The sequence below is a fragment of the Lutjanus erythropterus genome, chromosome 17, assembly GCF_056507025.1.
Source record: "Lutjanus erythropterus isolate fLutEry1 chromosome 17, fLutEry1.hap2, whole genome shotgun sequence".
Lineage (NCBI taxonomy): Eukaryota > Metazoa > Chordata > Actinopteri > Lutjaniformes > Lutjanidae > Lutjanus > Lutjanus erythropterus.
This window is the reverse complement of record NC_139333.1, coordinates 18,856,598-18,883,117: the sequence shown is the minus strand read 5'-3', so window position 1 is coordinate 18,883,117 and position 26,520 is coordinate 18,856,598. Positions and strand designations below refer to the sequence as shown.

The following is a 26,520-nucleotide window of genomic DNA, read 5'->3' as shown; positions in this document are numbered from 1 at the left end:
CTTCGCTAACCCTGTGGGACTGCAGACCCAAATGAGGACGGAGCTAATTGCCGTGCGAAATACTTTGGCATGAATGGAAAGAAAATGCAGGCGAGCCGTGGCCAAAAAAAGGGCCCGGTTGCTTCTCTGAACTCCAAGCTGGCTTTTGCTTACAAGAGTTCACTCCGTGTCCATAAATCACGGACTGCTTACAGCTGAAACTGCCCTTAGTCATCAACATGCAATAGACTGAGTGACAGATTCCATCCTGACTACATTAGCCCCCGGTTCAAACGAGGCTCCTTTTTTTAAACTCTCCTACCATCTTGAACCTCACAGGAAATGAAAACCAGATGGCTGAGGATAGCTGTGTGTATAACATAAAGCTGAGCTCATATGGGAGAAAAAGACACAAAAGAGTAAAAAAAAAACAAAAAAAAACAGACAGCATATACATTGTTGAAGGAAATGACAGGGGTCAATTTGAGGTATCCTGGGTTTTTGATATCCTTCAAATACTGCTTCAGATACGGCTTTATCCTGAGGCTATGATCTGCAGCACATTACTCATTTTCAACTGACAGGAGACCTGAAATGTGGTTTCAGTCTGTGTTACTCCCACACATGTGAGCACAACTCCACAATCATTCTCAGCTACGTTCATGATTTTTGAACTCCAGTCTTGAACTAGACAGCGCTCACGAGAGAGCAAATACCTCCCCCAAGGCTCCAGAACATGTATTACTTTATTTTAATGAGAAGATTTTTTTTTAATTGCATCAAGATCCTGATCTGCATCAAAATAAACATATTAACAGACAATAATGAGATACATGTGCCAGATTTTTATTATTAATGTGCATGCAGTGGTCAAGAAGGAGGTAAAGAAGAAGGTGTAAATGCTCATAGTTGGTCTATTTCACAATGTTAAGAAATATTCTTTACTGCACCAAAATCTTATCGCTTGTTACTTGGCCCGTGGCTAAACTCTACACCAATTTCCTACTGAATTAATCATGCATTTGTTTGGAAAATATTTTTAGCTGAGGATTTGGTGCAAAAAATTTGCAGCAGCAGGATGGTGTAAGTGGCACTGACACAAAATAAACTACAACGTCAATGATTTTGATTGTAATCGAGGAACATATCAACCAGTGTAATGATGAGGCTCATAAGCGTGTCTTTAAAGGATTTTGGACAACAAAGGAGATGTCTGGCAACATGGAGTAGATATATCAGGCTGTGGCTCCACAGGAAATACTTTTGGTCTTTTCCTGGGATTTGGTAACAAGAAGAAGAATTTGTAATATCACAAGACTTATCCCAGACTTATCTTTAGTGCCATAAAGTTTTGTCTATTAGATCATCATTTAAAGGTCCAGTATGTAGGATTTTACCAGGATTTATGGGCAGAATATGGCAGAAATGGAATATAAGATTCATAAGTATGTATAATCACCTCCTCTTTCATGGAGTTGGCCATGTTATCCCACCATGTTTCTACAGTAGCCCAGAACAGACAAACCAAACACTGGCTTTAGAGAGGACCTCATGCATTTTTCACAGCCACTGTGGGTTCTCCTATTGGCTTGGAATGGGAGGGTGAGGCGTGCAGTATGAAGTTAGGTGCAATCTACAACCTCACCACTAGATGCCACTAAATCCTACACACTGGTCCTTTATAGCGTTGGTTTACCAAAATTCAGTTTAAAAAAATTAGAACTACTTTTCCCCCCCAAAGAATTAGTCCAAATTACATCTGTTCACTGTTTCTGGAAAAAAAAGGTCTGATTTTTCCTCTAGTGGCACCAGAAGGTCTGAGTTTTCAGAGTCTTCTGATTTAAGTCACAATTTTTAGTACAGGTTCCAAGACGGTGAATCTTGACTTTTCTAATGCCACCATTTGGTTTTTTAGAGAAACGCCTCAGCAACTGTTGGATGGATTGCCATGAAATCTGCTGCACGCATTCAAACCCCCCTCAGGATAAATTGTAATCACTCTGGCAATCCTCTAACTTTTCATTCGGCGCCAACTGGTCAAAAATCAAGTTTATCCAATACTCTGGTTTACGACCAAATACCTGCAAAACTAATGACATTCCCATCAGCCTCGGCTGTTCTTTGTGTCTACTGCAAATTAGCACACGCTAGGATGCGACCATACTCAGCTCATTCTGATTTAGCTCAAAATCACACTGTTGCTAACACGGCTGTAGACTTCTATATAATTGAAAATCTGAATCTCGACAAATAAAACCAAAACTCTCTCCGTGGTTTGATACTCAAGGTCTTCGTGTGTCCCCTTGGTTCATTGTTACCCAACACACGTCCCGGGACCCTACTCAGGTTGAGTTCAAACTAGATTCAGTCTAATCAGGCCAGTTTGGTCCAATTGTATTGCAGCAGGTCTTGGGTCTTCGTGACAATATGCCTACTACACGAGTGCTGGGTCTGATGGAACTGATGGCCCAGGGCCAGTAAAAGTTTATGCAGAGCAAGTTGATTGGCCCTGACTGGTCTACTTGTAAAAAGACAGTCATACTTGGCTCTTCTTAACAAGAACAGAGTCAGTGTTGGATCCCAGTATATCTCCAATGTAGCAAGTCAAAAGTAAGTCAAAGTTTTGAACTACTGTAAGTCTGCTAATTGTAATGTTTAGACCCAAAGTGTATCTATTATTGAGGATATCAACTCATATTGCAGTCTAACATTAGCCCAACAATCACTTCGCTGAGGGAGTTGTGGCTAGCTCGCCAAGTAACCAGCTGCACTGAGCTGAATAGCTACGGTAACTTCTGAGGCTGTTTAGGGAGAGACAGATTGTAATTAGTCTGTTAAGTTGCACTGCGACTGTTCTTTTTCTCACCGTTCTTTTGACCCGTAACTGCTGAAATATTACCACAAATTATTCAATGGAATCGAAAAAACAAGTTAATTTTTTGCCTGTCGGGCCTATAAAAATACACAAAATATAGCTACCCGTGGTTTTTCATGAGTCTGCTAGATATGACTGAAGGTAAATGAGAAAATATGCATTTTTTTTTTTATAATTTGGGTGAACTGGTCCTTCAGTGTTTAAATGAATTGTGCAATAAGACCAATGTTACACAAACTTTTTACTGTATGATAAAATATTTATACTGACTCACAAATTATATTCTCAAAGAGAAAAATATCCCCCAGTTCAATACTAATAAGGCAATCGGCATAAATCACATAATAGCACATATTTCTGAAATGTTTTGTAATCAGTTTGGTCAGCCTCTCCCAGTGCCTCCTGGGTATTCTCCTAATGAGTCAGCTTTCAAATATATTTAATTCCTTTAATTGCAAATAGGTAGAGCTCACAGCTGGGAAATGTTTGCTCATGAGCCTAACTACTAGCTTGATTAGACCTTTAAAGTATTCTTTTTGTGATCTATAATGTAAAGGCCACACAGAGCATTATGCTCATCTGGTTAAGTAAACATCAAAGTAAAATCACAAAGAGCTGCATGTGGACATGGAGAGCTGCACTGCAACAACAAATGGGCTGGGAAGCAATTTATAGTGCAAAGTGAGCCTTTGTGTTGATTGATATATATTTATTTCAGAAGTCTTTACCCCACAATAGATTCCTTATGTGGGCTGCAATCAATTATATTTTTAGTTTTTCTGCCACCATCAAGCAGACCTATGAAATATTCCCACCTGCCCTTCATGCTGTAACATTATTTGTGATTTTATTTTATGAGAAAAGCTGGCGGTGGTGACTCATTTTAATTCAATTGCATGAACCGGAGGCACAATCTGTTTTTCATGTTCTCTGGCTCCAGCTGAAAACACCTGCCCTGTTCTCACAGCTAATATATTAAGTAGTAAGTGCCTGAGCAGATGTTGTAGGGTCAGCAGGGAGTCCAGGGCCTATAGAGCACTCAATATTTATTGGACTGGATCAGAAGGCAATGACATGAGCCGTCTTCTCTTTTGATAAATCACGTTTTACATACAGGTAGAAGCCGGAGCAGCTCTACCTTTACTAGAAACACCTTTTCCAATTTGTAAACCTCTAAATCACATGTGTTAAACTTGAGGCTCGCGGGCTCAATCTGGCCCAGCATTTTATTTTATGTGGCCTGCAAAAACCTGCAAATAATATAATTTGCACAGTACTATTCTATGCTATGTTACAGAAGTACGTAGTGTCCATAGAGCCCAGAATGCATTCTGATTTTGTTTGACTCTAGCATCTTTGTATGATTAGCTATTTCAAGCAGTGGCACAAGTGGTTGTACACTGTTAAAAGAAAAACAGGCAAGGCAACTGCCTTCACTTCACTGCCTTTCCCTGACAGCACTTAAATAATTGTGATTAAAAATCTAAAATTATTAACTATTGTTTACTTTAGCTTCACTCAACATTTTGGGGTGTTTTCTAAAATTCGAAGATTTTAGTCTATGTAAAGAAGAAAAGTGAAAATAAATTATCCCAAGGAAAACTTAACTAAAAAGTCAGGCTTTAAACTAAAACTAAAAATTCAAAATTCTAATGAAGTAAGTTGCCTTGAAATTTAATTTTTTACAGTAAAGTAAGGGAAGTTAATCATAGCAGCCTAGTGAGTTGTCCAAAAAAGGTTTGTCATAGTTTACTGCTCAGTGAACCATATCTCTTGTCTCGCACGACATACGTCATCAACACCAACATCACTCAAGTGTTTTATTCAGTGACTCCTGGTGCTTTTATTGGCTGGGACACAAAAGAGGGAGCAAGACCCGCTGCTGTGTGACTGCATGCCCATACAGCACTGTAGCTTTAGTGGCTAACATTAGCTTTTGGAGTGCGAAAGTCATGCCATCACTTACGCAACTTTCACAGTCTTCTCAGTCTTATACCTCAACAGTTTTACAGTTTGACTTGAAAAAAATGACCTTTTAAATTGACAAACAGCATATGTGTGATTTGTGGCACAATTCAGGCATGATCAAAAACTAATGTCTTTCGCCATTTACTATTGTTCATAATTTTTCTGAAGTAAGGTCCCATGGTGGTCCACCGGAAAGGAGAGCGACTTTGACCCTATGAGAGCAACCACAATGCTGCAGGATGAAACTGAGTCTGACAAATCATTACAGAGGCCTGATACGAGCAGGTATTTCTACCTCTAGAAATGCCAATCAGGGAGAAACCTCTTGGAAAATGTTCGAAAAAACAGTTCAACTTTCTCACTGGCAACTGTAACACGCTGGAATCTTTTATTTGTGTTTGCTTTGCAATCATTCACGGAGATCAAAGCCTGTGCTTAAGGCCTCGGTGTCAGCGCAAGACATCGATGACATCTCCCATTCACACCGTGTCTTCTCCTCACATCTCACATGCACTCAGTCGTCACATCCCACAACAAAGAGAGATGCCCCGAGTTATCATCCATCAAACCGAGCCTTTTATGGCCCATCAAAAGACAATGAACTGCCAGAGTGAAAGGAGTGTTTGCAACATGAAGTGACAGCGAATACTCCAGACACAGATTAAACAGCGTTGGAAATGAGAGAGCTACATAATGTTTGGGTAATTTGTGAGAATTAGACATTATGATTCATCTTTATGAAGGGAAGGAAGCTCAGATATAAGCACAGCACGGCTTCCCGCTCTGATAGTTCAGGCATCTCAATTTACTTTGGTTTTGAAGTATAGGCTTCATATGGTTACAGAGTGAAACACTTTGTTTTCAAACATCGTCAAATGTCTCTAACGCCTCACTTCTAAGGTATGAGCTACATGTTAAGATATAAAGCAGGCTTGCTTTCCCTCAAAGGCATCCCATTTATCCCATCTGCTATCAAAGCAAGCAAGGTTGAAGAATAAAGGGCTACTGGCAGTACAGTACATCACTGTGTACAAAAGAAGTCTTGCAAAATAAACCATCGACGGCTCTTTCTATGTTATCTCCCATGGATTATTCCTCTCAAGTCAACCATCAAGCTCTGTGGCGACATATACAGTTGCGGTGTGAGCCACCACGTGCAGCGTAGACTCTGCTGAAGTGTTGGACAGAGGCCGAGTGAAACGGGACACCCCCATGATTATACTGTATCCTGTCTGTTTCTGATTTATTGTGACAGCAGAAACTCCCTGCAGGACCGTGTCGTCAGGTGCGAGGACTTGTGCTGCGTGGGACACTTGATAGGCTTCAGGCTTTCAGTCAAGGCCTTGTGGGAGAGTCTCCAGAGACGCTGCTGAGAACGCTCGAAATCCTCATTACTAAATATACGACCGCGTATCTGCTAATAGTGAACGGAAACAGACCGGTCATGTTTGGCTTGAAAAGTAGCAGCTGTGACTCTTTTTTAAAAGCAGAAATACTTAAGAGGGGTCAGGAGGTTTTGGCTCTTATTTCTTCTTGTTTTATTAGAAAAAAATAGGGAACAGATTTTGGTGAAATTTGGTCAATGCTGGAACGTATTTTTAATGATTCAACAATAGGAGATAGTACATATTTGAACATCCCAAAGATCCCAAAATGTTTTATGTATATTTTATGCGTATCTGGGTGCAAACACAGATTAAAACTCTGTAAATACTTTTTATTATGATAACAACTGAGGAGCCTTGGCAGAGGTATGTGCTCTTTGGCTTCTGGCGCCATCTTTAGTCAGAAGCAGTTTTGTTTTAGTGTTTTTGAAAAGCATTTCTCAGAGTAGTAAATAAATCATTGTCAGCAAGACTATGATATGTTCTCCTTACACTTTGAACTCGTGTTTTCTTTTTCTTTTCTTTGTAGGTGTCAGATTTTTCAGTCTTTGATTTTTCATGGCAAAAAGCTACCCTGCACCACATATTTCAGAGCAACAAAAATAAAACTACCTATAAGCTGAACTGCTACTGATTTATATGTTTTAGGGTAAAAAAACATACTTATATGTGTGTATGTCACAGATCATTACTTCCTCTATTTGGGAGTGCAAACCTCTAACGTGAGTAACCACTACACCAGTGAATACATTATATATTCCTGGGTTTATTCAACTTCAATGGCAACTGGGCCAAATATGAAAATCAGTAGGGGGCTTGTGGGCCAGACAGAATAATTTGGAGGTATCTATTAATATTATACTATGAGTTATTTGTAGCTATTAACTGACAAACTGTCAGGGAAAATTTGTAAAAATCTAGCCAGGATTCGAATTGTTGTGCGTGCGTTCTTTGCACAGTAAACACACTGATTTATTACTTGTTGCAGCTGGCAAAGTAAATAGTAATAGAGTGCAGCATGACCCAGAGACTTTAGTCAGACTACAACTTTGACATTCCACTTCCAATTACACTTCACAAAGAAAATCCTTTTCCCGAGGTTTTACTTTTTTTGTTTTTGGAGCTGTTTCACCACCATACACAATTAATCTTAATTTTATCAGCTGTAAGCAGCTCCTCCATATCCTTTGTGCAGTGCACCGTGGGAGAATATTGTCGACCGACAGCACATTCTCAAATTAGTTTTTTAGTGTGCTCTAACTTTTTTGAGTGTACATAATTATGTTACTTTTCCAGCGTGGATGCACTGTTCTGAAAACCTTAGAAATTAGAATGTAATACTGAGTAAGTCCTTCTCACAGAGGACATTTTGACATGTCACAAGAGAAAGAGCACAGGTGCTACTAATAAAATTAAGCATGGCTGAATTCCATTTAGCTCCTTCAGTTTCAGGGTTCTGGTATTGTGCATGTTGACTCACTGTTACACTGTCAAGACTTACTAGGACACTTCAATAGAACAGAGCCATTGTTCGCTCTGTCCTCTGTCCCAAATCCAAATTATACATACCAATTCCCAGCATGCTTTCAGTATGTAGTGTGTTTGCAAAGTAAAAGTGTTTGTATGAACAGTATGTGTAAAATAAAACACAAGATAATCCTTATTCTTGTGTGTGATGTTGACATTATCCCTCCACAGTGCATTGCACAGATAAAATTGAGAAAATGCACAAAGCTGGAAAAAAAAATTCTGGCCTTTAATTCTATTACGCAGTGGCTCTAGAGAGTTGACGTAGACCAGCAACCCCTGTGTCTGCGAGATAAAATCCTGTTTTAACCTGAGGAGTAGTTTCTTTTGAGAGAGCCATATTTGGCTCTTCTAATGGTGGTTTCCTGTTGGAAAAGACTGTCTGACAGCAAGGTAGAGTGGTGAAAATATTCTAAATAGAGTGTATACTTAAACTTATATTGGTTTTTAGATGGACCATTTTTAGGTGGCTAACATGTTTAGCTGTTGACCCTGTCCACAACAATTGCTTAGCTTCTGTGCTGGTACTCCTCTCCACTTCTCCAACTTGGGGGTCTGCCGACTTCCATCAACTATAGGAAATACGCTCACTATAGATACTGCAAGTACCTCATCAACCCCACTTCAAAAATTCTGAACTATTCCTTTAATTAAGGAGCTCAGCTGTGCCTGTCAGCACCATTTGTCTTCAGTGGTTTGCAGCAGTCAGTTTTCAGTCAGGTGTGAGGATGTTGTCCATAAAATCTGTCTTTCTGCATAACCCAGTGCATCTGGACACTAAACAAGAGCTTCTCCCTGCACACAAGGGCAGTGGTGGTGGCTGGGTCAAGTCAGGTCAGGGTGACTCTGGGCCTTGGCGTTCTGTTTGTATTTTTGGAGCATTTTCAGTCTCTAGAGGTGCAGACGCACGCCTGTCTGAGCCACTTTAGGAGTCTGGACGGAAGCATTACGCTCCACAGCAACTGAATGGGATCCTCCCTGGTGTTGCACACTGGAACATCTTAATCACTGCTTATCGCTCCATTGTCTCACATCACATGACGCGACGCCCGGCCCCGCGTGCTATTTCAGGGACACCAGTGAACCTCTGTGCATATGTTGTTCAGTAACACGGTGCTCTCTGCTGCAAAAATTACATTAAAATAGTTCTAATTAGACACTCTGCAGTAAATTATTCATGATACTATCTTGGTTTGTGATCCCCTTCAGGAATAATTGAAAACATACTTAATTAACACTTTCATTAAAAGCCTCCCTGAATAATGTGCGATTGTTGCTTTTCTTCTGTCAGCCGTTCCATGTAATTGTTGTAATATATGTTTGTCTAGGGGGGAAAGGATAAAAAAAAAAATACAGTTTATAGCGGTATCACCTGAACACAGCACTTTGAGCATGAAGGGAGGCATTATTCAGAATAAATGGATTATCAGGGAAACCAGCATAAATGACTCAATAAAACTGTTAAGCAGCCAGCCAGCGGTGGCCAACATGATTAATCGCAGGCGTTCCAAGATTGGATTTATTTTGTCTTTTATTCCTCCTTTAATGACTCGCCGCGAACACCACTCTTAATATATCGCCCATGTTTCTAGATTACCGGTGACTAATGAGGATTCAAAATGGCCGTTATCTACATTAATGTCTTTTTATTTGAAAAGTCAATACAGCCCGTGTGTGCGTGAGGAATATTCTAGCGAGAGCGACTTGCAGTGATCCGTTATAAGCCTCCCAATTAAAAGGGTTTTTGGAAAGCATTAAGGTACGCTGGCATTTATATGAGTACACGGGTGTATCGTTGTATTTATAATTTTCTTCCACTCCTGCTATTACTCATTCAAATAACTAAAAGATTTTACCTCTCCGTTTATCAACCAGATCCACTTATGAGTATATTTACAATCCCTCTTCGTACATCTGAATTATTAACAGGCTCCAAGAGTATGTTGTCACCTATTTTCTCCACAGAGGATCAATGTTCTGCATTTGTGGGATAAATGAAGCTATACTTTACATGTTGCTGTTTTCAAAGTGGTTTTAGCCCAGTATATTCTTGGTGGAGGGCTCTCCGAAGGCCTTGTGTTGAGGCAGGAGACATAGCTCAATTTAATGAAAGAGTCCGACTCGGTAATGACCCCAGTGATTCATATATCCGTAAAGGAAATCAATCCCACATCAGCTAAGTGCAGAAACAGGATCTTCTGCAGCCCTAAATCTTGGCATCGGGTAATATACGATAAACTGTAGGTTACATTAAACTGGAACATGTCACTGATGTGCAGAACAAGACAGATGAAGTTCATTACAGAGCCGAAAACAGGTATGAAGACAAAACATTGACTCCAATAACGGGGCTGTGGAGAGAATGTAAAACGCAGACCCAAGGCAGTGCTTTGTCAGACTGGACTGTTGTGCCACCAGACTGTTGTTCTTTCCATCTATGATTTAACACAGCCGAGCATGGCTAGATGGCACCCGGGAGAGGACTTGATTTTCATGTTTGCCAATCTTCCTCTATACCTGCCCGTGGTGACCATAAATACACTTTTATGCCTCCCGGAGAAATGCTTAAAGAAGCAGTTTGTCCAAGTCCTGTATGGACTCGCATGGCAATATTCTTGATTGATGACAGCGGCAAAGTTTAGAAGACGCCCCGGAGAGTTTTCCAATCTCATTTGTTTGGGAGTTTTACATTTGAGCATAATTCCTGCTCGGCTGTATTTATGTGGGGTTTTTGGACTCCTCTGCTCGGAGTCTTTTGTTCCCACAGTTCACTAATGAGGCAGAGCACCACCAGTGGCCACGGTCATCTCAAAGGGCACTCTGTGGAGGGATGCTGAGACGGGGTCACCTCAAAATAGGAGCGTTAAAAGATCTCCAGGAAACCTTTAACATGCTTGGCCAGTTGATAATAGGCAAAATAAATTGCTCTTGGTCAGTTAACCCTTTCAGGATCATTGATGGATTTAGGGTGCACATCATAACGGATGGCAAAACCTAATCTCTACCAAGAGATGTCTGCATATGAAAGCAGAATCTGGAGGCAAGGGACAAGATTTTGGTATCAGAAAGCATTCTGGCTTCCATTTGTAGTCTGTTTGTCGTAAGGCTTGGACAATATATTGTTTTGTATGATACTGCTACCGTGATATAAGAGCAGATATCATCTTGGATTTTGGATATTGTGATATGGCATAAGTGTTGTCAGATGTCCGATGTTTAAATCAATCCCCAAAACTAAACTGTTAAATAGTACAATTTGCTTGAGCAGACTCATTTATTCACCTACATTCTGCTGGTAATTAAATCAAAGAGGCCCCGTGGAGTTTTATTGTCAACAAAGAAAGTCGTGTTTACATTAACTGTTTATTGCATTTATTCTTGACAAATATGTTAAGTGCATTTCCCTCTTCATAAAATATTAGCAAAGCACTGTTTTCCTCTATTTTGCTAGCTTAAATTCTTCTTTACGGTGTTTAGAAACACACCGATATACTTCTCAGTATGTTATCGCCAACTACCAATCAGCAGAAAAGCTTAGAGTGTGTAAGATTTACAGCAATTTATTGGCAGAATATGGTAACAATGGAATATAATATTCATAAATACGTTTTCCTCAGTGTATAATCACCCAAAAATAAGAATTATTGCAACCTGCAAGCTCACTGTTAAATGCCACTAAAATGCTAGTCCCTTAAACTGGGCTGACATGATACAAGCACAGTGCAAACTAAATGGGGACTTGTGATGACCAGTTTTTAAAATATTGCTTCAAAGGCATATGAGCAGCCAAACACTCTCTACAGAGATACAATAAAACTATTCTCTCTTCAGTGTGATTCCTATTTAAAGGAATGAAGTAACAAGGATTACTTTCAGTGTTGTCACCATCTTGCCACCAGCTTAACCTCTCTTCAGCGGGCACTATACAGAGACTGACAAACTGGGAGGTCTGTGTACTAAATGGAATGACCCTCTGCCCAAAATAAAACCCAGCTGGGATATACATAGAGAAGTGGCCTTTTAGCTTTTTCTGGGATTGATATATGGTAGCAGCATGACGCTGTCGCACCCAGCAGCTCTGAACTATCATAAATACCTCGCATTACAGAGCTGGGTTGGTCAGTGCTGGGGTTCGTTGTTGAGCTGCAACAATTAGCCGATTGATCGATTATTAAATTAATCGCCAACTGTTCTGATAATTTATCGGTTTGAGTAATGTTTTATGCAAAAAATTAAGAATTCTCTGATTTCAGCTGCTTAAATGTGAACATTTCCTGGTTCCTCTATTCCCATAAATAACTGAAAACTGAAAAAAAAAATTTTGTGGACAAAACAAGACATTTGAGGACATCATCTTGGACTTTGAGCAACACTGATTGATATTTTTCACACCATTTGATCTTTAATAGACCAAAAAAAAAAAAAAAAACGAACTGATTAATCAAGAAAATAATCAACAGATTAATGGACAATAAAAACAATCGTTAGTTTTAGTCCTAGTTTGCTGATGTCATTTATATGGAACAAATACAAAATTCAATAAATGATCCCAAATTTTGGTAAAAAAAAAAAAAATAACTAAACAAGTTATTGAAGGTTTTGTTTTCTATGTGCTAAGAGTACAGCTGCAACAATTAATTAATTAATGAATTGTTAATCAACTCTTAAATTAATCACCAACTATTCTGATAATCAGCTAATCATTTTTTAAATAAACTCTCTAATTTCAGCTTCTCAAATGTGAATATCTTCTGGATTCACTACTCTGTGACACTAAACTGACTATCTTTGGGTTGTGGCCAAAGAAAAGAAAAAGACGCCACTTTGGTTTTTGACTGATCAACATTTTCACCATTTTCTGACCTTTATGGGCTGAATAAGAACAACTAATTGATTAACTGAGAAAATAATGGACAGATAATCCATAATGCAAAAAATGGTTCGTTGCAGCAGCAGATTGCAGCTCTTTGTCTTAAATACCAGTTGCATTACTTTGTATGTGATTTGCATACTTTCTCCATTTTATGACCTGCGTCATTATCAGAAAAATACTGTTATTAATACAGACGTACTGATTTCAACCATATCACTGACCCCTGGATTCATGGAAAGTCTAACCGCTTAATTTATTAAAGGTCAGCTACTAATGACACTCTCAACAACAACTCAGGCCTTGATGTCACCACTGTATTCTTATGTGAAAGATATGTTGATTGGGCACTGAGGCAAACAGGGCTATTTTAAACCACAGGATTAAATTCATTAAATGCTGTCATCACATCAATCCAAGGCCGAGCTAAAGGAGGTGACACCCAGACAGAATTAACTGCTTTCAACAAATACTTTCTGAACAATGTCATTTCTAAAACAAGCCAACAGCTGTTGCAGCGGACATGTCGGCTGTTGAAGAGGAGAATATATTGTACTGTAGGTTAATGACAGACAGAGCAAATAGAGTCCCAGTGCCTGAATTAAAATGTTGGTCTAAGTCAATATTTTCCTGCACGCTGATGTTTCCATCACAGGGGCAAGAGGTGGCTGATACACAAGTTCATTAACCTGATCCATTTGTGACTAAATTCAATGAGACGCCAACTAGGGCTGCAACTAATGATTATTTTCATTGTTGACGAGTCTGTCAATCATTTTGTCAATGAATCGATTAGTTGTTTGGCCTGTAAAATGTCAGAAAATGGTGAAAAATGTCAATCAGTTTTTGCCAAAGCCCAAAGTGACGTCCTCAAATGTCTTATTTTGTCTAGAACCCAGAGATATTCGGTTGAATGTCATAAAGGAGTAAATAAACCAGAAATATTCACATTTAAAAGTAAATTAAACAAATACAATTCTGACTTTTTTCCTTAAAAAAATGCAGCAACAACATCCAGATTAAAATAAATTCAAATTAACACTTAGAACATGAAGACTGCCTTGTGTCAGTAAAGAGGTACGTCTTATCTTGACAGGGCTGTGGAGGCTCGTCTGAGACAAGTCTTCAACCACTTGGAATCAGAAAACCCTTTCAAAAACTATAGAATTATAGCTCATTTCAAAATGAATATCTGCTCCTAAATCCTGACATTTCCATGATTAATGATCGTATTGACACATTATAGGGATCTGCCCTAATGCCTTTTGGGTGATCTGGAGAAGGAACTGACAGCAGTGCTCTGAGCCAAAAGGACACGACTGAATAACCGGCACACATGGTTGTTACCCAGATAGATCCACTGTAACGTGGCGTTTAGAGTCACATTACAGCGCCTTATGCTTTCCCAGTCAATAACAAGATGATTGGCTGGCAGTGGCACGTCTAGTTAGCGGGACATTCTCGCGCTTGACATTTATCATAGCTCCGGGGTCGTGAACTTGAAGCTAAACAGCAATTGAATCATTAAATGTGAACGGCTGCAACTTCGCCTGCGTCTCGGAGGCATTGACATAAGTGTTTTCATGCTGAAACGAGTGACTAACTTCCGCTAAGCTAAACACGTCTTTGTTCAAACTGGGACATTATACGCTAAGAGGGACATATACTCCAACAATGGCCGCTTTAACAAGCAGATTATTTGCTGCATTTGATATTAATACCAATTACTACTATAGATGGATGTCTTCCTGTAAATCAAGTCATGTGTTTTGTCTGGAGAGGAACAATCCTTCCTATTTAGACTGGATACATTCAGCATAGTCGCATCATGTGCAGCCTGTAATGTAGAAGAGCATCTATACCAGAAAGTAATTGATTCAATTGTCCTTAACTAGATAAAACAATTGCTGCAATGGCCTTTCAATTATTCATTTAGGTCTTTTTTGTAAATATTCTGGCTGCAGATTTGTATTACCAACATCTCTGTCATGTTTTATATCTCTGCTTTTGAAAACATTTCCACCATGAATGAGATTTAAACAAGAAGGCGGCTCTGTTATCAGATAAATTAACTCAAAGTGCAGGAACTGTAGTTCAATAAAACAATCCAAATAGCTCAATTTCCACTCTTAAGCTTAAAGCAAATAGGATGCTCAATAAAAACATTGCACTGGCCCTCTCTGTTAAAAAAATCAATAGCTAGAGGACAAAGAACCTATAGCCATCACTTAATTCTCTTATCAGTGTGATTTAGGGGACAAGGATGATGTTAAATAACTGTAAATCCTTATCTTTGACTTTGTGGGTGGTTTATGGCAGTTTCAACAGCAGTTCAGAGACAGAATGTCCATACCTTCCACCGGATACACGATTTATAGCTTTATTACTCTTTGTCTAAAAGAGCAGGGAAACATATAATTGAAAGGAGGAGATAGCAGCTAGCGAGTGGGAGAGTCGGAGAGGGGGCACGCAGGAGCTGAGAATCATCATTGCCGGAGACATATCACAGCGACAGTTTTATGGCTAAGGAGCCGGCCCTCTGTTTTTTGGGGGTCGTTTTTATGAAACAAGCGAGATCCAATTTTCTGATTCATCTGCAAACGGTCCGGATTGAGTTTAGTATTCTAACGCCGGGGCTTCAAACTGGCCTACATGAGCAGCGTGGAGGTCACCGAGAGGGCTCGAGGAGTTGAAGTCATGAGTTTGCGCTCACACTGTCACAGGCCCGCTCATATTTTTGCCCTCAGTGACAACAAGCCTATTGTTCCCCCTGATAAGGCTTCAGTGTGCACAGTAATGGGAATTAAGCAGGGCATAAGTCACAGAGAAATTGGGTGACAGCAGATCAATAGATAGTGGTGAAGCCTCAGGGACCATTACTGAAGAGGACCCCTTTGTTTGTCCACTGGCGGGGAGAGTTGGTGGATGTTCGGTTCTGAATTAACTGTCGAAACTAAGAATACATTAAGCTCATAAGAGAAGGGGGAAAGGCGCTTGGTGACACGAGTTCATTAGCCTGACACGGGTGTTTTTGAAAACCGCAAGATGTCATTATGAGGTCACATCAACCTCTTTTTTTTTCTTGCAACAATCTACTGTTGTTACAGGCAACCAGTTTGAGCTGCAACTAATATTTTTTGTTTTTGATTAAAGGGTTAGTTCCTTAAAAACACAAAATAACATTTCCTCTATAGTGGTACATAGACATGCAGATAGTTCTGGGTTTATTTGGGCTGGTTTTGAGACAACTGCAGTGATAAACCAATTAATCGGCCTGCCAATGAACTGGACTAATTATCTGGCATTTTGAGATGCATTTGCTGATGCCTGCGCTCATAACGGCAATAAAGAAAATACATCTGCAGGCACATCTGGAGGCAGCCTGGTCCATGTAGCATGCGAGAGTTTTGGCGAAAGTGGAGAAAAAGGTGGTTTGAAGTCGTGTGCTAACTCTCATGCATCCAGCTGTAAATGTTAGCCTTCATCACAATCGTCTTTTCTTAATGTTAACATCTGTTTTTTTATCCTAAATGACAGCAAATCTAATCTAAACCTGTTACTGGCTTGTGTTAAATGTATATATGTTTTAATGTACAGACTACAGCAGGTGAATGACGTCACTTCTGACATACTCTACCCCACAAAAACCAGTCATGTTCTGAAATCTACAACATAACCCAATGTAATTTTCTATTTCATTAATAAAAATTCCATCTAAAGCAACACATTACCAGCTAAGATAATAATGTATATTAGTTTGGGCTCTGATGTGCATGAAATAATGGGATTATTGACGACTTTTCTTTGTTTTGATATATAGGCCATCAGCTACCCTGGTCAACATCTGCCACTGAAAAATCCATATTGGTCGACCATTAGTTTACTCTCTCTGAACATTTCTGCCACCATCTCAATGTAATTCACATTCAGTGAGTTAGGGTGGAGGCAGAAATCCCAGTCAATATCAATATCAATCAATAGCAAATAATATCATATGTCCAATTAGCACAATCAGTTACATTTACGTCAACTCAAAAAGTAAACTAAATTATGATTTGACAATTTTATGACTGAACTTTTCCATTTGAGACACAAATGCACCATGGGAATTTCATAATAAAAGCATATCTTGAAGATGACAATATATTACACCATGATTGTTGCACCCCTATTGAAGTAAATTTTGATTTTAGCTTATTTTCTTTGGAATGTTTAGGTTTAGGCTATTCAACCAATTAATTACATGTCTTTTAACCTTTTATATATTTATTTATATCTATTTTTGTGTATTTTAATCATTGTTATTAGTATGCTGTGTTCAGTCTGTCTGTCCTGCCAGTTACATTCTTATTTCCTGGTCATCTCCTCTTAGGTTATGTGAATTGACATGTGTAACTTAAGATATTTTTTTTTTTTTTACCCGAACCTAACCAGGTAGCTATGGGGCCTAAACCAAACAAAACTGCTACCATTACATTACCCATGTTTAGAAAGGCTTTCTGGCAGAAAGGTCTCACACCAGTGCTAAAGGCTTCATAGGTACAAGACGCCGAGGGGTGTAACAAAGCAGAGTCAGTATTTGTGGACCTGTGATGAGAACGGTTTAGTCCTGCTGTACTGTGAATTCACCAATGTGAGTTCCTGACATCTTTTATTGTAATGGCAAAAGTTGAATCAAATCACCCTGAACAAACAAAAACAAAACTATCCGTCTGACTGAATGGTAAGTGAGAAAACATGTTCTATTGAAATTTGGATGAAGTGAATCTTTGATTAATTTATCGTATATGAAAGCCTATAAATTGTCAGAAAATAATGAAAAAAACATTAAAGACAACCTCTTTAATTTGCTTTTGTCTTACAACAGTCTAACATCCAAATGTACTCAATTTACACTGGTTTAAAATAAATAAAAACAGCTCATTTAAACATTTAGAAGACAGAAACAGCAAATGTTTGGTATTTTTTTAATGCAGAAAAATTACTTAAATGGTTGATTATTCAACTGTTGTTCGTTAATTTACTGTCAGTTACTCAACTAAATGTTTCTGCACTACAATAAATTTAGAGATAAGAGATTAAAAGGGCTTGATTAAAAAAATCTATCCTTTTGTTAACAATGTTGTTTTCAGTTTTTCTTTTGTTACTGAGAGCATGTGGCATATTTTTTTTGTGGACTGTGGGAAAAGCGTACAGTGCGAGTGGAGACGCCCTGCAGTGCTACACTGGAGCTGGAGGATGGAAATGCATTAGGCCTAATCTTTACAGTGTTCAAAATGATTAGCCAGAACATGTGACAACTCCGATAAAACTGATTCCCCCATTAAGTTCTTAAGGCAAATGCATATTGTGGCAATCACTCCGAGACATTCCCACTTAAATGCACAGATAATTTGTTGTTGCATTGCATTATTCGTGCCCCATAACCAGACCCCAGCTGAGTGAGCAATGTGCCAATGATAACTAAAGATATTAATTAGTATATCGCGATGGCGGCACATGCATTTTCACTATTAATAAATTCCAAGCCATCGGGTTGTGATTTAATTATGAATTATGTAAATGGTTGCCATGAATCATTTAGGTCTATGCATTTTATTAGCTAAATGGGAGAGCAGAATGTAGGCATATCACAATGATGAGGATTTACACACTCGAGTGATGACAGCACAAGTACAAGAATATTTAGTGACTTGATCACAACTTCATGTAGGCCCCATTCATATTGATGAATTATTGACTAAAGATGTTGTTTTAATGGCTATTAAAGGGTCATGTTTACCCATAGGTCTTAGGTTTTAAGAGTTCTATAGGGTGTCCATTAAGAATCTAGCACTGCATTATATATTATTGGAACACAGTTATTCACATCATATATTCTATACATTCAAGCTCCATGCAGCACAAGGAGAGGAGTTGTTTTGTTGTATATAAAGGCTTTTATTATTGAACAAAATATTGTCATTTATACAGCAAAAATGTCTGAGAAAAAGTCTAACCCAAAGATCAGAAAATATTCCCATTTGAGAATCAGGAAGAGAGATATTTTTGCCCTTTTTGCTTAGAAATTGAATATCCAAACAGATGGAGTTATCCATTAATTGGCTGCCCACATCTTTAATTTGTTTATTTCGAACTATTCAAATAGGTCTGGTGTGCAGTTTACTGATGACTGTTTTCCCTGGTTGGAGAATTAATGGACCAATCAGAATTTTGTAGGCAGATTGTGTGCAGAGCACAAAATCAAAATTACATATATTTCCTCTGGCCCACAGTGTTATTTATCCATCTATATAGATTGTTTTGGTGTGAATTGAAGAGTTTAGGGGAAATCGGCCTGAAAGACATCTTTGTGGCACTTTGCTTGAATGGTGGCAAGCATGGAAAAGATCCATGGCGCTTCAGAGATTGTTGAAAGTAGGGTTGTTCCGATATCAATACCGGAATCGGATACTCTCTAAAATGCCGGATCGCGCATCAGAATCCACAAGCCTATGCACCGTTCCAATATCATGTAAACAAGTGAAGTCATGACCCACCCTACTCTGACACTGATTGGCTTCCCATAATATTCCTACCCTAACCCTAACCAATCACCTCATGCTTGAACCTACGAATCCAAACCGACAAAGGCAATGAGTACTAGCCAATCAGACAACAATTCCGACACAATAACACATCCATATAGCATTAGTAGTATACAGCTGTTAAAATTAATAATAGGCCTTTTTATACACTGGAATTGGAGCTGTACTCGGTATTAGCCAGTACAGGTATCAGAATTTGTATCAGGAAGGAAGAAATATATATAGATGTATAGGAACATCTCTGGTTGTAAGTCAGTTTGCAAAATTAAAAAATTAAACTTAAACCTAACTGCTTCCAGTAACGTACTGCAGCTTCTGTGACCGACTAAAAAAAAATGACATTCGCTGAGCAGATGTGTCACTCTAATGACTGGATAGGACAAAACAAGACAAAATAACTCCTCAAACAAAGAAAGTCTAAAATGAACAGGATGACTGAGTGTACTAAATGGAAAATCAGTCTATTTCTAATCACTATTTTCAAAAATTTTACTCACCAATTTAAATCATTAATCAATAGATGAATCAATAACGGAAAGATTAGTTGCAGCCCTAAAATAATATGAGGGACAAGACATAATATTTCATCACTTGTTGGACAATAATGGGAGAATTAGACAGTGGGTGACAGCTTTGTGTATTTGGACATTTGTGTCCATTATTATTTCATAGTGAAAGCTATACCAGAGTATAGATATCTACATCTTTTTCCTTTTTTCTACCACTTTTCTTCTTGTCAAGTTGATGTAGTGCCAGGAACAAGGAGTATATTTGGTTTGAAGAGGCCTGTCAAATCAAACTGTCAGGCTGCACTTTTTGATGGAGTCGTATCGCTCGCTCATCTGTCAGTCAAAGAGAAAGACTGCTGCCAAAGTCAAATTCGAGAGTTGAGAGGAGCGGACTTACATGACATTTCATTGTCTGGGAGAGCAGAGAAGTCTGACGAGCAGAGTTCGGCTCTGATTTAAAATTTGTAGGGCATGTTTGCTAAGTAATAAAGGGTAGTAGTGAGTAACAGTGTCGACGGTTGATACAGTAGGTCACTTAATTCTGAGAGAGTGCTCGGAAATGTTATGTAGAGAAAGATAATAGACTCGTAAAGTTTCCTGTAATGTGTGATAAAAACAGAATATTGCCTCATCACACATACAAAGAAGGCCTACACATTTCAGAGCACATTAATCATCCCGCCATCATAAAACACTTCATCTCGTAGACAGTAGACTCGAGTCAGGCCGGCCTATAAAATTCAATCATCACAACAGTGTCAGACATTGTTCTGGCATACCAGAAAATTCCCCGACCCGGGGAGCGTGTCTCTCTGCTGGATTGTTATGGTGTTTACTCACACGAGAGGCTTACCCCGAGGCGAGCTCCACACCTCGGCGGACCAGCTGGAAGCGTCCCAGCCCCCCCCCACCCTGGAGGAACGCTGCCCTCCCCTGCTGTCCGGACTCTGTCAGGAAGCAGCGGCGGCAGGCCAGCAGCCAGGCCTGTCTGGGAACTGGAGATCAGTGAGCACAGAGAGCATCAGATAGCGAGCTATCAGTCAGAGCAGGTACAAGGAGGTGTAACCTGGTCCAAATCTGTGAGGATGAATATTACACTCTGGACACTCTAATTGTCACACAGAGCCTTGTGTTAGGGTGGATTTGTTGCCATGTTTGTATTTGATACAGCTTTTCTGTCAAGTTTTAGAAATATTAGTGTTTTGTTGTTATTATTACACTGTTATCTGGGAGGCAGCACTCAAAAAAGGCTAATTTCCCCCCTCTAGTGGATATATACCTATCACCATCTGTCTTTACTCAATAAACTGAAGATAAGAAAAGAGAAAAGTGTAAACTAGACTACCTTCACAGAGTCTGAGGGATTTTTTTTGCCGCAAATCTTTGCATACACTTGGGCACTAAAACTCTTAAATGTACACATTAAAGGCCTTTTATGGTTTTAGGTTAGGATTAAGATGAAATATGCATGGATTTTTCTTTTTAAAAGTAAAACAAAGTGCACAACCAAAATGTTTGTCTCACATAAATGAATGATTTTGATAGTTAATTTAAACTTTGTTCAAGTGAAGCATAACAAAGTCTAGAGGCATTTATTAAGAAATTTATGTGACCATGAATTTGTATTTGGGGTTCTATGTAAGTTTTTGGATGATTAACATATTTTAAAGTCATTAGGTTGAGCATTTCTCAAAACTGATGCCATCTGTTGAAAAGTTTCTAGAATTCAGTTCATTCATTTAATTAGATTAATTAGAAAAAAATTAGGAATATTAATTACCATAACACATACTTGATTTTGGAAAAATATATCCCCTCTTACTTTTCAGCGCTTCCTGGACCAATTATTAGAATTCTTATCACTGGAGAGACTGATCTGAGAAAAAAAAATCATCAGAGACATATTTTTCAACAACTCTGGTCCCAACTATTTTCTTACTTTTCAAGAGGTGATCAATAATGGACTCAGACATGTTATGGACATTTGGACCACAGCTTTTATAGCCTCAAGTCTTTATTGATATATATATCATAAATTATGGACGAAGTGATTGTTTTTGTGTTTCTTTGCTTATTGCATTTGTAAGTATAGTCTTTGGTTGTCTTTTCCCTTTATTTGTCCTTTTGCTTGCTTATCTGGCCGTTTTGTTTATTTGGGTGTACGGGGTGGACAGAAGGGATGAGGGACATGAGAAAACTCAGTGTACTCTGTTATGCTTGTATGTTTGGGCATTCTTCACCTTTTACACGGACTTCATCACTAATATATGGCTTCATTGTTTGTCTTGAACAAATATAGCTCTAATTCTGCTTAGTCATGTCAGTTTAAGGTCATATTATATCAGAAAACGAAACACATTTATCAGAACAGTCTACCACCAAACTATTTTCTTCCCATCATCAGCATTTTTTTTACTGGTGACAAAGTCAAAATGTGCAGCATCAGTATAAGTGAGCTTCATGGCCTTGACAACACTGCCCCTGTCTGTATGAACACGTATATTACACGTCTTCACTTGCAACTTTTTTACTGGACATTTGTTTGTATTTCATACAGGGAGGGAAACTCCCATGCGTTATCTACAAAGTCTGTTGTTATCTACTTATAACAACAGTTCTGTGTTCTGTAAGTAATTTTTTATCATATGTTGATAGTTTTAATAACTCAAAGTTCAAGCTGGGCTTGTGGTAAAGCTTAGTCATCCTGATACAGTATATTACATTAGTTTATAACTAATCCCAGCTTCTTAACATACAGTACCTTGTAGAAAGTTTTTACATTTTAATCTTAAAGGAAGGAAATTCAGTCTGTCTTTCTGCAAAAAGTTTTAGTCACTGATGGTCTAAATGCCGTTTTAAAATACTGATATTTTATATCAGATACTACTATCAGAACTAAATGCATCAGTCAGAGCCCAAACCCTTTTCTTCAGTCCATCAGTATTACCAACTTGCTCAAAGCTCCAACTGAAACTGTACAGAGTCAGTATTAAAGGGTGAATTATGTATTTTTCAAACTGGGCCAGATTTTCCCATGTGACTAATGACTCATAGTCACGATGATGTTAAAATTATGGTTTTGCAAGAAGACTCTGGTTTGGCAAGAGCAAAATAGCTGTTTCTGGTTAAACTAAACATATCTTACTCTTTAAAAAAGGTCTGTCTGTAGTAATCACTTCCATAATGTTGTCAGACACTTCTAAAAACAGTCTGAGCTTGCCTGTGACAAAGCTAGCACTTTCAGTGAATGTACCTACACTGACGTCGTGCAGTGGCTGGGAAGGATTATGTTGCAGCCCAGTTTTGCTTCTGCTGGCTGAAGCAATCTCCTGCTGGACCAATTTCAAAAACTGTCGTCCTCATTATTCACTTAGAATTTAAAACTTGAGAAAGCTGAAAAATACCACAGTTAGCCTTTAACTGTTTACAGTATGTCTAAATATTCAGTTATGGTAACTCCCATTAAATAAAACTCAGTCCTCTTTCTTTCCTTTCCTCCAAGGTTGGCAAATGCAGTCACCTGTATTAGCTTTTCTTATACTGTCTTTAGTTTTATAGAGACATATTTCTGTATATAAATCTCCTCAACATCTTTCTATAAAACTAAGCTTCATTGCCATGACAACACTGCCCCTCTCTGTACAAACATCTGTATTACAGGTCTTTAGTTTCATCTAAGACGACACACAAAAGATACTGGATGGATCAATTTTTCATTCATCCAAAAAAAACTGTCACATAATTTTTTCCATTTTATTTCATTTTTGTTTTCTATATTTATTAATTTACTCATTATATTATCTACTATCAAGTTATAATTATGTTTTTTCTAAGAGTAATTTTATCATATTTGAATACAGTTCAGAATACTTTAAAATAGTGTATTCTGAAAATGTGCATAGTCAACATTAACTTTTTAAATTTTACGTACAAAATGTAAATATGGAAAATTACAAATTGTATCTACTGTGCATTTATAAACCTATTGGATTTTCCAACCTGAGGATACAGCAAGGGTGTGTTTGTTTGTTGCATTAGCAATCAATATGCAAATTAATTCACCAATTTAGTCTGTAAAATGTCAGAAACACAGCATGGAAAATTAGCACTAGCCACAAAACTGAGGCAAAATAAGAAAGCATTTGATAGATTTCAGATGCAGTATAAAGATTTACCATTGAGTGGCTGTCTGGTGAAATTCAACATTCATTTATCAGTGGGTGGTAGATGTTTATAATTTAAAAAGTACATTTTTGCACCCTAATGAAAGTCCAAAGTGATGTATTAAAAAGTTTTGACAGAACAACAGTCCAAACCCAACCATTTCATTTGACAGTGGACACACTGGAGAAGCTGGAATCAAAGACGGTTTGGTGATTTTGCCTTAAAAATAACTTCAAGAACTAATCGATCATCAAAATAGTTGCACACTAATTCAGATCATTTTTTTTCTGTTAACTATAATCAACTAATTGTTGCAGCTTGTAGTAATAACAAGTTGCAAACAACAGTTTATAAAAGACACATACACATCCTTTCCAGGCCTGTTTGTTGAAATACAATGTTGAAGTGCTATCATGAGAGCTGCAGACAGTCAAATAACCATCATTATCTATTCACGACAGACACTTTCATTACTGAGGTTACACAGAAACTCTTCATTTATTATCTGGATTTGGGCAGAAAGGGGTTCCTACATGTTGCTGAAATTAAAATGGATTTATGCAAAACATGACTTTATGAAAGGACTAAAACATTCATTCCATTGTGCAGCAACGTGGGAAATTAGGACCAAACACCATATGCTGGTAAATTATGAAGATGGTTGGTAGATTTCAGGCATAGAATAATGACTTACTATTGAGTTTGGAAATTTCAACATATCTCTTCGTCAATGGCTGGTCGATGTTCCCATTTTAAAAAGCTAATTTCCCACCCTGTGTGGAGCCCTGTGTTGTATAATAATTGTATAATAAATTACCTTGATAGCTTAAGTTGCACTCTCTTCATGCTACTCACAAATCAAAAATGAGATAAATGGAAAAATCAGTAATAAAAAGAACCTTTACAGCTGAGTGTGGAGGATGAATTGAGGAGTGTCACTGCCTGACACCAAACTTCAATACTAGTATACAAAAAAGACACTTGATATGTCTTTGATACCACAGCAGAGAGGAAAAAAGTCATAGGCACATAAAAAATGTTTTTATTTTAATTAACAACCTGCTCACGCAAGAAGACAATGAAGACTTTACTGAGGTCTTGAATGAGCACATCAATAATTTTTCTTAGCTTTTTTTTTTTTTAAATGGTTAATTAATAATTAATTAACACTGAACTGTTAAACTGTTAAACTGGTGGTCTTGAAAAAGTATCAGTAATTCAATACTTTTAACAACCTTAGTGTGTACATGTTAATGCATCTGTAATAATAATGATAATCCCAGTCCCAGAGTATGATATGCTGTACATATAATAATAAAAACTGTGAAACGGATCGCTCTGCATTAAAGTACATTTACTTTTGAAATGTAAGTATATTTTGTTCATAATATTTCTGCACTTAAACTAAATTTTGAATGTAGGACTTTTACTCCTAACAGAATTAGTCTTTTCCACCCTGTGTTATTGAAACTTTTACTCCTGTAAACTGTCAGTGGTTGAACGTAATCAAATTTGGCACTGTAGACTACTTAAGTACAAATTTGAGTTACTTGTATTCGTATTGCCATTTTATACAACTTTGTTTGTACTCTGCTACATCTCTTTAAGTTACTACTTACTTTTCAGATTACAATTTTTCATACCCTTCCTGTTCAGTGTGAAACCATGAATGTGTTTATTTTGAATTTGAAAGTTTCTGATTAAATATTTGTCTATAGGTTGAGAAAATTGTCTTAGATGTTATGCAAAATTTAAATTTTTTAAAACCCTCTTGGGTTAGTTGGAAAATGCACATGACAGCAGCACTACAAACATATGATGATCATGTGATGCAGTGCTATAGATTAAAATTCCTAGCTGTAGGCTATATTGTATAAACTGGTGAATTAGTGTAATCCTAAATGACTAAAGAGATAAAATGCTACATAAACATTAATGAAGGAGTAATATTAATCTCAAAACATCAAATATAATAGTAACACACTGACAGGGACCATTTTACTGCACTGTAACAAACTTTCACTTAAGTAAGTAGCTGAAGTAAGTTGAATGAAGGATTTATTCAAATAGAAGACCTGAATATGAGTTATTATAGTTTTGTATTATGTAATTAGTTTTTTTTATTTCATTTCTAATTTTTGTTTTCAATTCAGTTTAGTTTCAGTTAGTTTACAGAGTGCATTTGATCATCTCAGTTTAGTTTTTATTCTTTATTTAGTTTTATTTTTGTTAGTTTCTGTGTCAGTTTTAGTTTTTAATTATTAAAATATGGGGTGTATTGATCTTATATGACGGTGCATATTTTAATTTATAAGTTTTTAGTTATTTATGTCTTACTTTACCTCAGCTATTTGTATTTTTATATTACTGTTTGCACACGTGCTGTGTTCTTTCTGTGCAGATGACCTGCAAAATGCAATCAACATAGCTGAATTACAGATTTACAGAGTTCAGAACAGATATTAGAATAAAAACACTTTATGAAGGCTCAAAGTCATGCAGACTTCCCAGTCTTGTGTTGACAAATTTGTTCAAATTGTCAAAAACTTAAAATAAAGACATTTTTTATTTAATTTCATCTAGTTTTGTAAGTACACTATTTTTCAGTTAGTTTTCCTTATTTTCTGAAGTCTTGTTTTAAATTTTTATTTTGTTT

The 26,520-nt window shown here is 37.6% G+C and overlaps 1 long non-coding RNA gene across 1 annotated transcript in view; it reads right to left on the bottom strand.

The window, feature by feature from the left end:
- LOC146312103 (uncharacterized) overlaps positions 1-26,520 on the bottom strand; it is a 50,957-nt gene that overhangs the window by 18,287 nt on the left and 6,150 nt on the right. The window lies entirely within an intron of this gene.